The following is a 12,589-nucleotide window of genomic DNA, read 5'->3' on the forward strand; positions in this document are numbered from 1 at the left end:
GTGCTGTTAGCCAAGTTTGCAGAGTGTTTAGTAAAGATTTTTCTGGCAGTGATTCAGGAAAGCCGAGAAATCGCAAATTTTCTCTTCGAGATCTATTTTCTAGATCTTCGATCTTCTCTTGTTGAGATTTAGTTAAGGATTCCAGCTGCTTTATCGCTGAGGAGTGCGATTCCAGAATGTCTTCGACGTCTGATACTCTACACTCCAACTCCCCGGCTCGCCGAGTAAGTTCCGCGGTAGACTGAGCAATCCCTGCTATCTGTTCCGATAGTTGTAGAAACCGGGGATCCAGAGCTTTTACTACCGCTTCTGTTATCTCAGGGATCAGGGTGGATGGCTGTTGTATTTGCGAGGGAGATGGTGGCGTCGACGCCATCTTGTCTTCCCCCAGACGCACACAATCTTGTATTCTTTTTGAAGATTTTGAGGACATTTGCGTTGAATTTCTGCTTACAAATTTGTCCATGCGTTCTTCTCCAGTATTTGGAGTGGTTTCAGTTCCAATTTACTTCTTTCTGTTAACAAAAGGAGTCGAAGGATGAGGTTCCCTGAGCGGGCGAAGCAAAGCACGTCTGCTTCCCCTCACAGCATCACGTGACCCCCTTCTGTGGGTAGATTTTTAAGTGTGGAGAAAATACGGGGGAAGAGAGTTCAGAAGAGAGTATATTGATGCATTTCTATTAGTGTGCATGGAGTTCATGTGCTTTGATCCTGGCAGTAATGTTTTTCAAAGAGATGAGTCTTCAATCGTTTGCAGAAGTCGGTTAATTCGTAGATCGTTTTCATGTTGCGTGGTAGTATATTCCAGAATTGCGTGCTCATATAGGAGAAGGTTGATGCATGTAGTACTTTGTATTTTATGCCTTTGCACTTAGGGAAGTGGAGATTGAGGAAAGTTCGGGATGATCTTTTGGCGTTTCTGGGTGGCAGGTCTATTAAATCAGACATGTATGCAGGGGCTTCACCGTGAATGATTTTGTGAACTAAGGTGCATACTTTAAAGGTGATACGTTCCTTGAGTGGGAGCCAGTGTAGTTTCTCACGTAAGAGTTTTGCACTTTCGTATTTTGGTTTTCCGAAGATGAGTCTGGCTGCTGTATTCTGGGCTGTTTGAAGTTTTCTCAGTATTTGTTCTTTGCAGCCTGCGTATAGTGAGTTGCAGTAGTCCAGATGACTGAGTACGAGTGATTGCACTAGGTTGCGGAAGACAGATCATGGAAAGAATGGTTTTATTCTTTTCAGTTTCCACATGGAGTAGAACATCTTTTTTGTTGTGCTGTTCGTGTGAGTCTCAAGTGTTAGGTGGCGGTCAATAATGACTCCAAGGATTTTTAAATTTTCTGATATTGGCAGATTTAGTTTGGGTGTGTTAATAGCGGTAAATTTATTTGTGTTGTATTGGGAGGTAAGTATGAGGCATTGAGTTTTTTCTGCGTTCAGTTTCAGTCAGAATGCATCCGCCCAGGTGTTCATGATGTGTAGACTTTGGTTGATTTTGTTGGAGATTTCGTTACTGTCTTGTTTGAAAGGAATATATATCGTTACATCATCGGCATATATGTAAGGGTTAAGGTTATGATTTGATAGAAGTTTTGCCAAGGGAGTCATCAGTAGGTTGAAAATTGTTGGCGAGAGGGGGGATCCCTGCGGTACTCCGCACTCATAAGTACATAAGTACATAAGTAGTGCCATACTGGGAAAGACCAAAGGTCCATCTAGCCCAGCATCCTGTCACCGACAGTGGCCAATCCAGGTCAAGGGCACCTGGCACGCTCCCCAAACGTAAAAACATTCCAGACAAGTTATACCTAAAAATGCGGAATTTTTCCAAGTCCATTTAATAGCGGTCTATGGACTTGTCCTTTAGGAATCTATCTAACCCCTTTTTAAACTCCGTCAAGCTAACCGCCCGTACCACGTTCTCCGGCAACGAATTCCAGAGTCTAATTACACGTTGGGTGAAGAAAAATTTTCTCCGATTCGTTTTAAATTTACCACACTGTAGCTTCAACTCATGCCCTCTAGTCCTAGTATTTTTGGATAGCGTGAACACTCAGGTGTCCATGTGGCAGACGTAGTTGAATTTGATGTGACTTGATATGAGCGTAAGGTTAAGAACCCCTTGAACCAGTTTAGGACATTGCCTCCGATGCCAAAATATTCAAGTATGTGTAATAGGATTCCGTGGTCAACCATATCAAAGGCACATGACATGTCAAATTGTAAGAGGAGTATATTGGTGCCGGTTGCAATCATTTACTTAAATTTGGTCATTAGGGTAATTAATACTGTTTCTGTGCTGTGATTAGACCGGAATCCTGATTGGGCTTCATGCAGTATTGAGAACTTGTCAAGATAATTTGTGAGTTGTTTGGTTACCATTCCTTCTGTTATTTTGGTTATTAGTGGTATAGATGCAACTGGTCTGTAGTTAGTTATTTCGCGTTTTTCTTTGTGTCTTTGGGTATTGGGGTGAGTAGAATTTTTCCTTTTTCCTTTGGGAAAAGTCCATTTTGTAGCATGAAATTCACGTGGTTCATTAGGTCTGCTATGAATTGTTGAGGAGCTGATTTCATGAGGTTGTTTGGGCAGACGTCTAGTTTGCATTGGGATTTGGCGAATCTTTTGAGCGTTTTAAAGATGAGGTCTTCTGACAGTAATTCGAATTCGGTCCAGATCCTGTCTGCTGGGTATATTCCGTCTTCTGGGTCTAGACAGTTTAGGAGTGTGGCGTATTCAATAGGGCTGGTGGGTATTTTAAGTCGTAATTGTATAATTTTCTCCTTGAAGTATTTCGCGAGGTCGTCAACCCCTGGTGTATCTTTGCTGTTGTTTGTAACTGGTTTGGTGTCTAGCAATTTATTTACAAGGTGGAAGAGTTTGTGTGTGTCTTTGTAGTTTGGTCCAATCATTGTTTTGTAGTGTAGTCTTTTAGTCTGTTTTATGGTGTATTTGTATTTCCTCCGAAGTGATTTCCAGGCATTCAGTGTATGTTCATCTTTCTTTTTGTTCCATGCGCGTTCTAGCTTTCTGACTTGTGTTTTGAGTTCTTTCAGCTCTTCGGTGAACCATGGATTTGATTTTTTCCTATATGATGTTCTGGTTTGGATTGGGGCAATTGTGTCTAATGTTGTCTTGCATATGTCGTCCCATTCTTGGAGGAATTGTATGGTGTCTGTATTTGTTGGCCATTCATTTTGGTAGACCTGTTGCCAGAATGTTGTGGGGTCTATTTTTCCTCTCGTGGTATATGTTGTTCGTTCATGTTTGTTGACTGCGTTACTGTGTATTTTTCGCCAGTGGAGGGAGACATATGCTTTATGGTGGTCTGTCCATGGTGTGGGTGTCCATCTTGTGTCAGTAAGTAGGAGAGTTGAGTCTGAGTCGAATTTGTGTGTAATGATGTCTAGTGTGTGTCCCTTTATGTGTGTTGGTTGAGTATTAGGTGCGTGAAAATCCCAGAGTTTTAAGAATTCTTTGCATTCTTGTGTGCCTTTTGAGGAGTCGTCTTCGAGGTGTAGGTTGATATCTCCTATTATGAGGATGTTTGAGGCAGAGACATATGTGTTCGAGATGAAGTCCATGAGTTGTGTTTGTGAGTCTTTCCATTTTCCTGGTGGTCTGTAGAATAGGATTGCGCTGAGGTGTCCTTGTAGGTTCGGATGAGTGATTCTTGTCGAGGCGATTTCGAGTTGTGGTGAGGTGGATTCGCCAGTGGTTGTGATGGTGAACTCAGATTTGTAAATTATGGCTATTCCGCCGCCTCTTTCTCCCTATCTTGTCCAGTGGGAGATTTTGAGGGGCATAATCGAACAGAAACGCCTATCTCCATGGGCGTTTATCTCCGAGAACGGGTCCGTGAAGGGGCGGACCCAAGCGTATTTTCGAAACAATTAGACGTCCATGTTTTATTCGCCAAGTTGTGAGCTGGGCGTTTTTGCTTTTCAGCGATAATGGACAATGAAATCGCCCAGCTCAAAAACGAATAAATCCAAGGCATTTGTTCGTGGGAGGGGCCAGGAGTCGTAGTGCACTGGTCCCCCTAACATGCCAGGACACCAACCAGGCACCCTAGGGGGCACTTTTACAAAAACAGAACAAAAGGTAAAAGAGCTCCCAGGTGCATAGCACCCTTCCCTTGTGTGTAGAGCCCCCCAAATCCCCCTCAAAACCCACTGCCCACAAGTCTACACCATTACTATAGCCCTAAGGAGTGAAGGGGGGCACCTACATGTGGGTACAGTGGGTTCGGGGGGGGGGTGGACGACTAAGCATTAAGCAGCACAATTGTAACAGGTAGGGGGGGGATGGGCCTGGGTCCACCTGCCTGAAGTCCACTGCACCCCCTAACAACTGCTCCAGGGACCTGCATACTCCTGCCAGGGAGGTGGGTATGACATTTGAGGGTCAAAATAAAAAGTTGTGAAACATCATTTTTTGTGGTGGGAGGGGGTTTATGACCACTGGGGGAGTCAGGGGAGGTCATCCCGATTCCCTCCAGTGGTCATCTGGTCATTTAGGGCACTTTTTGGGGCCTTATTCGTGAAAAAACAGGGTCCAGGAAAAGTGCCCTAATTCTAGCTAAAAACGCATACTTTTGTCCCATTATCTGTGAAATGCGCCCATCTCTGTTCGGCAGATAACCACGCCCCAGTTCCGCCTTCGCCACACCTCTGACACGCCCCCATCAACTTTGTCCGCATCCGCGACGGAGTGCAGTTGAAAACGTCCAAAATCGGCTTTCGATTATACCGCTTTAATCGTTTTTGTGAGATAAACGCCCATCTCCCGATTTAGGTCGGAACTTGGGCGTTTTTCTCGTTCGATTATAAGCTGGTTTGTATTCTGGTGGGCATGTCTCTATGATGGCGGGGTCTGTAGGGCCGTGGAACCATGTTTCCGTGATGAATAGAAGGTCTAGTTTCTCTGTGGTGATCCAGTCTAATATGTCTACTGAGTTGCTTACTGCTGATCTTGCGTTGATGTATCCTATGCGGATTGAGCGGTATGGTTCTGTTAGGAGGTTAGATGTGTTTATTTTTATTAGTTGTCTGCTTCCTCGGCGGTTGAGTTTGACGTTGTTGTTTTTTTTTCTCTTTCTGTTGGTGGTGTTCGTATGTGGGGATTTTTCCTTTTGGTTGGTTATTGTGTTTTTGGTCTGGTGAGTTGTTAATATGTTGTACATAGAGCTGGTGGATTGTGGTTGGGTTGTTGTTGATGTTGGGGGTGGTCCATGCATGGTAGATTATGGGAGTGAGGTAGATTATCATCAGTAGCTTGTTAGTGTTCATATTTATAATGTAATGCACTTGGAAACAGTTATAATCAGGCACTAAAGCAATACATTTAGAAACAATTATAAGCAGGTGCTAAAAGCAATGCAGTTGAGACATATAGATTGCATCTCAGGATTTTCAAACCTCCACATCCCACACTTGCAATGGCATCCAAAAAGACTCCTCCTAGCACGAAGGTCAACTTCAGCAATGCTGAGATTGAGCTCCAAGTGAAGAAGATCACGGCATGCCATGCCAATCTATTTGCTCCAAAGGGGCAAACACTCTGTGCTTATACCAAGCAAAGAGAATGGGTTGCAATATGCAACAAGCTAAATGGAATCTGCTATTTATTTATTTATTGCATTTGTATCCCACATTTTCCCACCTATTTGCAGGCTTAATGTGGCTTACAGAGTTTGTTATGACATTGTCATTCCATGATATCACATACACTTAGTATTGTATAGAGATTAAGTAAGGGAAGAGAGAAGGAAGGTGTTAGGCAGGATAGTATGGAAGGTGGACTTTAGAGATTGGAAGGATTGGTGAGGTAGTTTTGTGAGGCTATGGGTTCTCTTTGTAGGCTTTGTTGAAGAGATGTGTCTTCAAAGATTTGCAGAAGTTAGTTATTTCGTCAATAGCTTTCAGGGCTGTAGGTAATGCATTCCACAGCTGCGTGCTCATGTAAGAGAAGGTGGTAGCGTGTATCAGCTTGTATTTTAGTCCTTTACAGCTGGGGAAGTGCAGATTGAGAAATTTGCGGGATGATCTTATGGCATTCCTGGGAGGCAAGTCCACGAGGTTTAGCATGTAGATTGGGGCATCTGCGTGAATGATTTTGTGTACAATCGTGCAGATCTTGAACGCAATGCGTTCCTTGAGTGGGAGCCAGTGAAGTTTCTCTCTTAGGGGTTTTGCACTTTCGTATTTGGTTTTTCCAAATATGAGTCTGGCGGCGGTATTCTGGGCTGTTTGGAGTTTTTTGATAGTCTGTTCTTTGCAGCCAGCGTACAGTGCGTTGCAGTAGTCCAAATGACTTATTACCATTGACTGTACTAGCCGTACGGAATATGTATCTCGGGAAGAAAGGTTTTACTCTTTTGAGTTTCCACATGGAGTGGAGCATCGAGTGTGAGGTTTCGGTCAATGGTAACTCCAAGAATTTTCAGATTTTGTGCTAATCGAGAGTTAGAGGATTGCAAAAGGAAATGGAGGCAGCTGAAGAAGGATGTGAAGCATAAGGCTGGAGACAACCCACTGGATGTGGACACTGTAAACCTCACCCCTATGGAGCACATGGTGCACAGGCTCCTTCCCAAGGAAAGCATCCATGGCCTGGGAACCTAGGACAGCGTCTGTCATAGAATAGCACTCTGCGCATAAACCACACTTAACTTTAGGCGCTCGCAACTTCAATAGGGGGTATTCTGCATTTAGGTGCATAGGTGGGAAAATGTGGGATACAATTGTAACAAATAAATAAATACGTTCTGGGAATGACACTGGATCATTACAGAATATGATCCACATATAAATCCTAACTAAGGTCAACTAATGCCAATAATTGGCTCATTAATTGGCACCATTTATTGACCCCCCCCCCTAAAAAGGCAATTCAATTAAGTGGGCACCTCCTCTTACATGTCTCAATGCCCCCGAGTGACAACTTGTTCTATAATGGCAGCTTTCTGGGCACCAAGATTCCATTATAAAATACTGGCATAACCTGAGACCAATTCACCTTACATTTATGTGCCAGTTACACAAGCCATAGACCTGATGTGACTGTGGGCACCTGAATGTGGCAAGGACGTGAAACTTATACATAAGTGGCAGCACCACTCATGCCTCTCCCGTGCTCTGTCCATGTGAATATCCCCTTGCACCTGCTCTCTATACAAACTGGATTTAGTAAATGGTGCCCAAATTTGGTCACCGAAAATAATGAGCGCTATTCTAAAAGCAGTGTTCGGCACATTTACAGAATAGCGCTGAGCACTGGGATCTGCGCCCAATTTTGGGTGTGAGGATTTACACCAGATCCTACCAAGTAATAACGAACACAGACAGATCGCCACCTTGGAGACCAGAATGCGGAGTTCCTCAAGGATCCCCCCTCTCACCAACTATCTTCAACCTAATGATGATACCATTAGCCAAACTCCTAGCCAATCAAAACCTTAACCCTTACATATATGCCGATTACGTTACAATCCATATCCCGTTCAAAAGTGACTTAAACGAAATAACCAACAAGATCAACCAGAGCTTCCAGACCGTGCACTCTTGGGCGGACTCATTCAAGTTAAAACTCAATGCAGAAAAAACTCAGTGTCTAGTTCTCACCTCCCAATACAATACAAACAAATACCCCACATTAACCACACCCTACTGCACACTTCCTATCTCAGAAAATCTGAAAATCCTTGGAGTCACTATTGATCGAAACCTCACTCTCGACACCCACGCGAAGAACACGATGAAAAAAATGTTCCAATCGATGTGGAAACTCAAAAGAATAAAACCTTTTTTCACAAGAAACATCTTCCGCACCCTAGTACAGTCATTGGTATTAAGCCACTTGGACTACTGTAACGCTCTGTACGCAGGCTGCAAAGAACAGACCATCAAAAAACTCTAAACAGCCCAGAACTCCGCAGCCAGACTAATTTTTGGAACACCTAAATACGAAAGTGCGAAACCCCTCAAAGAGAAACTGCACTGGCTCCCGCTCAAGGAACGAATTGAGTTCACGATCTGCACGACTGTACACAAAATCATTCACGCAGATGCCCCACTCTATATGTTAAACTTAGTGGACTTACCGCCCAGGAATGCCAAAAGATCGGCCCGCAAATTCCTCAACCTGAACTTTCCAAGCTGTAAAGGAATGAAATACAAACAGGCTTATGCTACTACCTTTGTGTACAAAAGTACAAAGTTTTGGAACGCACTACCCATGTCCCTAAAAACCATTACCAATCTAACCAGCTTTCGCAAAGCTTTGAAAACACATCTCTTCAACAGAGCCTACAAAAGTCACCCTCAATGAAACAAATCATTCCTTAAACCACCCAAGTACACCAAAACACCTCTCACACGACCTTACCTAACACCTTCTACCTAAATTCCTCTTTCACCTCAGCTTATGATTGACTGTTTTCTTAAATCATGTAATGACGTTCTCATTTCCATACTCTGTAAGCCACATTGAGCCTGCAAAAAGGTGGGGAAATGTGGGGTACAAATACAATAAATAAATAAATACACCAACTGAAACCTGGTGTAACTTTTCATGCCTAAATTAGGGGCAGATCTCCTGCATTCTATAATACTGGGTACATCTTAAATGAATGCCCCTGACCCACCCATGCTCCTCCTACGGCCATTCCCTCTTTTCAGCTGCGTGCTGAAAAATTTACACACACACATCTTTATAGAATAGCACCTAGCAAGATGTGCACATAAATTCAAATTGTTGCCAATTAGTGGCGATAATTGTTAGCGCCCAATGATTGACCCTAATTGGCTCATTATTCAATTAAACTGCATGCTCAAATTGGGAATGTGTGTAATTTTGAACATCATTTATACAATTTTAGGGTATGCCACTTACAGGTGCCCTTACAGAACAGCACAATTTGATGCCACTTACGTACGTGCTGGTTTTACCGTACATTTACGTAAGTGGAGGATAATTGTAAGCATCCATATTACAGAACCGTTCTTTAAACTCTTTTGTACATAAGGCACCCACAACACTGTGGAACACGCACTATGCCTCCCAGAGGTAAAGGAAACAGTTACCATTTCCCCTTTGCATCCATTCCTGTTATAAGGCTTTATTCTGAAAGTACTCACTACACTGTGCCTCATGCTGGAAACCTCTCTTAAAAATTGCTCCCTTTTGGTACTGCACCTCTGCACTAAGGATCTAAGGATACCAGCTATGAAACAAGGACCTAGTTCAGTAAACACTTTTCCAGGGTCCTGTTCCTGAAATTACTGGATTTTGTTCTGATTGCTGTTGCAAATAAATACATTATATATATTTTTTTGCTAAAATAAATCTGCTAAAATTTGCAAAAAGCCAGAGACACTTCATTAAACTAACAAGTAAATTTAAGAGGCAAGCAGACAGAGGAGGCAGAACTACATTGCCAGAATAACCCACATTTGCACAGTGAAGATGAAAGCGGATAATTACCTGTTAATAGATCTTTTGCAGGACTGGACTGTGCGTGTTTTGACTGGAACAAACGGGCCACACACACTGTAACGTCCTTAACCGCTATAGCATAAAATAAAACCCTGGATCCATTCCTCACTCCTCACATACAAGATGCAGATAGGCAAGAGGAAAAGCATGCAAAGCATGGAGGTAAGTACTTCCTAGGTCAATGCAATAGGCACATGGAAGAAAAGGGGTTGAGCCTAGCTTTCAGCTCTCTACTCCTCCCCCTGCTTTCAATGATATTCTCTGCGAGCTGCTTGTGCTGCACCAAGACCAAACTACTGCGCAGCGTTTCAATCTCGCTTCAACTGGAGAATGAGGAATGTGCTGCAGAAAGAGAAGAACCGAGAAAGCTAATTCGGAAGAATTCAAGACTCGGTTCATCACGCTGCTTCTTGCAAACTTGCGGTGTGCTCGACTTTTGCCCAATTTGCCCTACCTATTGACTTACAAGATATTGGGAGTTTATAAAGTTAAATAGGCCCTTTTAATTGTATTTGTTTTATGATGATTGGAAGGTGGACCGTTCTGATATTTTTTTATTGTTTGATCATTGCTGTGGCTAAAGATTATGATTTAATTGATTTAATCTAATTAATATTTTATGTGATATTTGTTTTGGAGGGAGTTACAATTTCAATTTTTACAATTATTCTAATGTTACTGTAGTTTTCAAGTAATATGCTATAATCTGCTTTAAATGGCCTAGTGGTTAGGGTGATGGACTGGGGAACTGAGGAACTGAATTCGATTCCACTTCAGGCACAGGCAGCTCCTTGTGACTCTGGGCAAGTCACTTAACCCTCCATTGCCCATGTAAGCCGCATTGAGCCTGCCATGAGTGGGGAAAGCGTGGGGTACAAATGTAACAAACAACAAATCCCTATCACTGGGCTATAAACAGAATATAAGTGTCTGTTTAAATTACAGAAAACAGTATACCAAACAGTATAACATAGCAAACTAAATAGCAACTGGAGTAAAGCCAGGCTACCATGAGGCAGATTGGGAGTTTGCCAAGGGTAGCAGAATTCAGGGGATAGCACAGTTTTGCTGTGGCAGGGCTGAGGGCAGAGATATTTTTAAATGGCCTATGTGAAGCAGGGCATGTTAGCCACTGCCCGTTTTCAAGCCCTGACATAGCCTCCCCTCCCTGCCGCTGCAGCCACCAATAAGAAATTTGTGTTGGAGGGAATGGGAGTTGTGAAGCCTGCCCTGTGTTGCGCACCCTGTTTTTAAATATTGCAGCTTGTAGTGCAGCCAGGGCAGAGCAGAGTTAGGGTGGTGGCAACAGAAGCAAAAGAGGGTACGATGCAGGCCAGCAAGGGAATTTATTTTATTATTTATTTAAAAATGTATAGCCTGCACTATCCATAAATGCATCCACAGTAATGTAATGAACAAAAAATACAATAAAAACAGACAAGTCCAACAAGGTGGTGAACGGGGTTAGCAATTAGGGAATGGAAGATCATGGAGTATGGGGTAGGACCTTGAGCCACCCCTGTGGGAGCGCAGAGCTGAAGGTTCACTTAGGGCATCAGATACTCTTAGGCAGACTGTGAACTGGAGACACAGCTAAGTTACTAATATACTTACTGTATAAGTAAATGCTAACAGTATTAACATGCATTATTAGTAACTGGGTCCTACTACATGAACTGGGACCAGTGGTAAAATATCACATGGTGCTACTGGCATTAGCGCACACCTGTGTGGTAGCACGTTAGTAACTCTAATCACTAATATGGAAAATGTGTTCTTTTAGTAGGGAAGTGGAAGAAGAAATTTGTTTCCCTACCATGCATGAAAGTGAAAATCACTTTAGCAGTAACAGAGTCATATCCTAAGCACCATATTCTGTTCTCTTTGCAATTAGTACAAAGTCTTTTTGGGTTTGTTTGGTTTTTTTTTGGATAAGGTCAAACGTAAAATCCAAGTACAAGTTGAGAAAGTTTCTTTTTGACTGAGACTGAGAATTTATGGTGGGGGTAAAATGATCTGCTGCTTCACTTTTATGGAGATACAAAACTATGTAGATCCTGACCCAACCGGGACAAGTAAAACTTGTAAACAAAGATCCAGTTTATTTTAAATAAATAAAAGTGTTGAAACACTCAACCCTAACTCAGGGGCCGATGCACAAAAGTCACCATTAAAAAAATGTGTGTGTTTAGATCCACGGTAGAAGTTACCAGTTTGGAAATAGCGAGCAATGCTCAAAGGAATCGCATGCAAATGAGTTGCTCGCAATTTCAGTGAGCAGCTTAGTAGGGAAAGTGCCTAGCGCCTATGTAGAACAATCACTTGCTAAGCATCGATGCTGTATGCATGTCCAAGAAAAACAAAGCTACAATTGCATCATGGCCACGAGTCTTAGGCATGGACGTGCCTTCACAATGTTCTTCAGCTGTTCCATGACACTTTTTTACGTTTCTTTTTGTAGGGTTTCACAACTTTCACATCCCGGGGGTGGGGTATTGTTTATATGTGCACATATGAAAGCTGTGTGTAGCATTTTTTTTCAGCTGTGGGTTACATGACAACTTTTTTGCAGTGCTGTTACATGGGGTACATACGCACATAGCATATTTAACACACAGGTGCAAATACTAGTAAAATATGATAGCAGACTGCTCCACTGAGCAGTCGCTGCCATGCTACGAAAGCTCCAGACCACCTGTAAAATTTTGCATGTTCAAAGTAGGTGGTCCTTTCTGTACATCACTCAGAAACGGCTATGCATCGCTCAGAATGCTTATTTTAATACTAATCAGCTCGTAATACATTTGCATAGCATTATTGTTGGCTGCTACTGCATTCGGTAAGATCGATGCAGAACCCCTTTGTGCATTACTCACTGAATACCATGAATGCTAAACTGGCTAGAACCAGTCTAACTCGGACTTTGCTAACTCAGTAAGCTTTCTGCATTGGCCCCTCAGTCCCTATCACATGCCAAGAGGTCCTTTTCCTAAGCTGCAGTAAGCATTACCACATGCTTACCACAGCTTAAAAGGGCTTACCAGAGGAATCCCATGGTAAAGTTCCAATATGCGTTCGCTACCCACATGCT

The 12,589-nt window shown here is 42.8% G+C and overlaps 1 protein-coding gene across 1 annotated transcript in view; it reads right to left on the reverse strand.

Annotated features, from left to right (window-relative positions):
- The window catches only part of PFAS (phosphoribosylformylglycinamidine synthase), a 154,786-nt gene extending 145,150 nt beyond the window's left edge, over positions 1-9,636 (reverse strand). Inside the window, exon 1 of the mRNA XM_030210241.1 lies at positions 9,487-9,636. The gene's annotated coding sequence lies outside the window, so the exon portion shown is untranslated. The remainder of the gene's footprint in view (positions 1-9,486) is intronic.
- Positions 9,637-12,589: the final 2,953 nt, after the last annotated feature.

This window comes from Microcaecilia unicolor, chromosome 7 (genome assembly GCF_901765095.1).
Source record: "Microcaecilia unicolor chromosome 7, aMicUni1.1, whole genome shotgun sequence".
Lineage (NCBI taxonomy): Eukaryota > Metazoa > Chordata > Amphibia > Gymnophiona > Siphonopidae > Microcaecilia > Microcaecilia unicolor.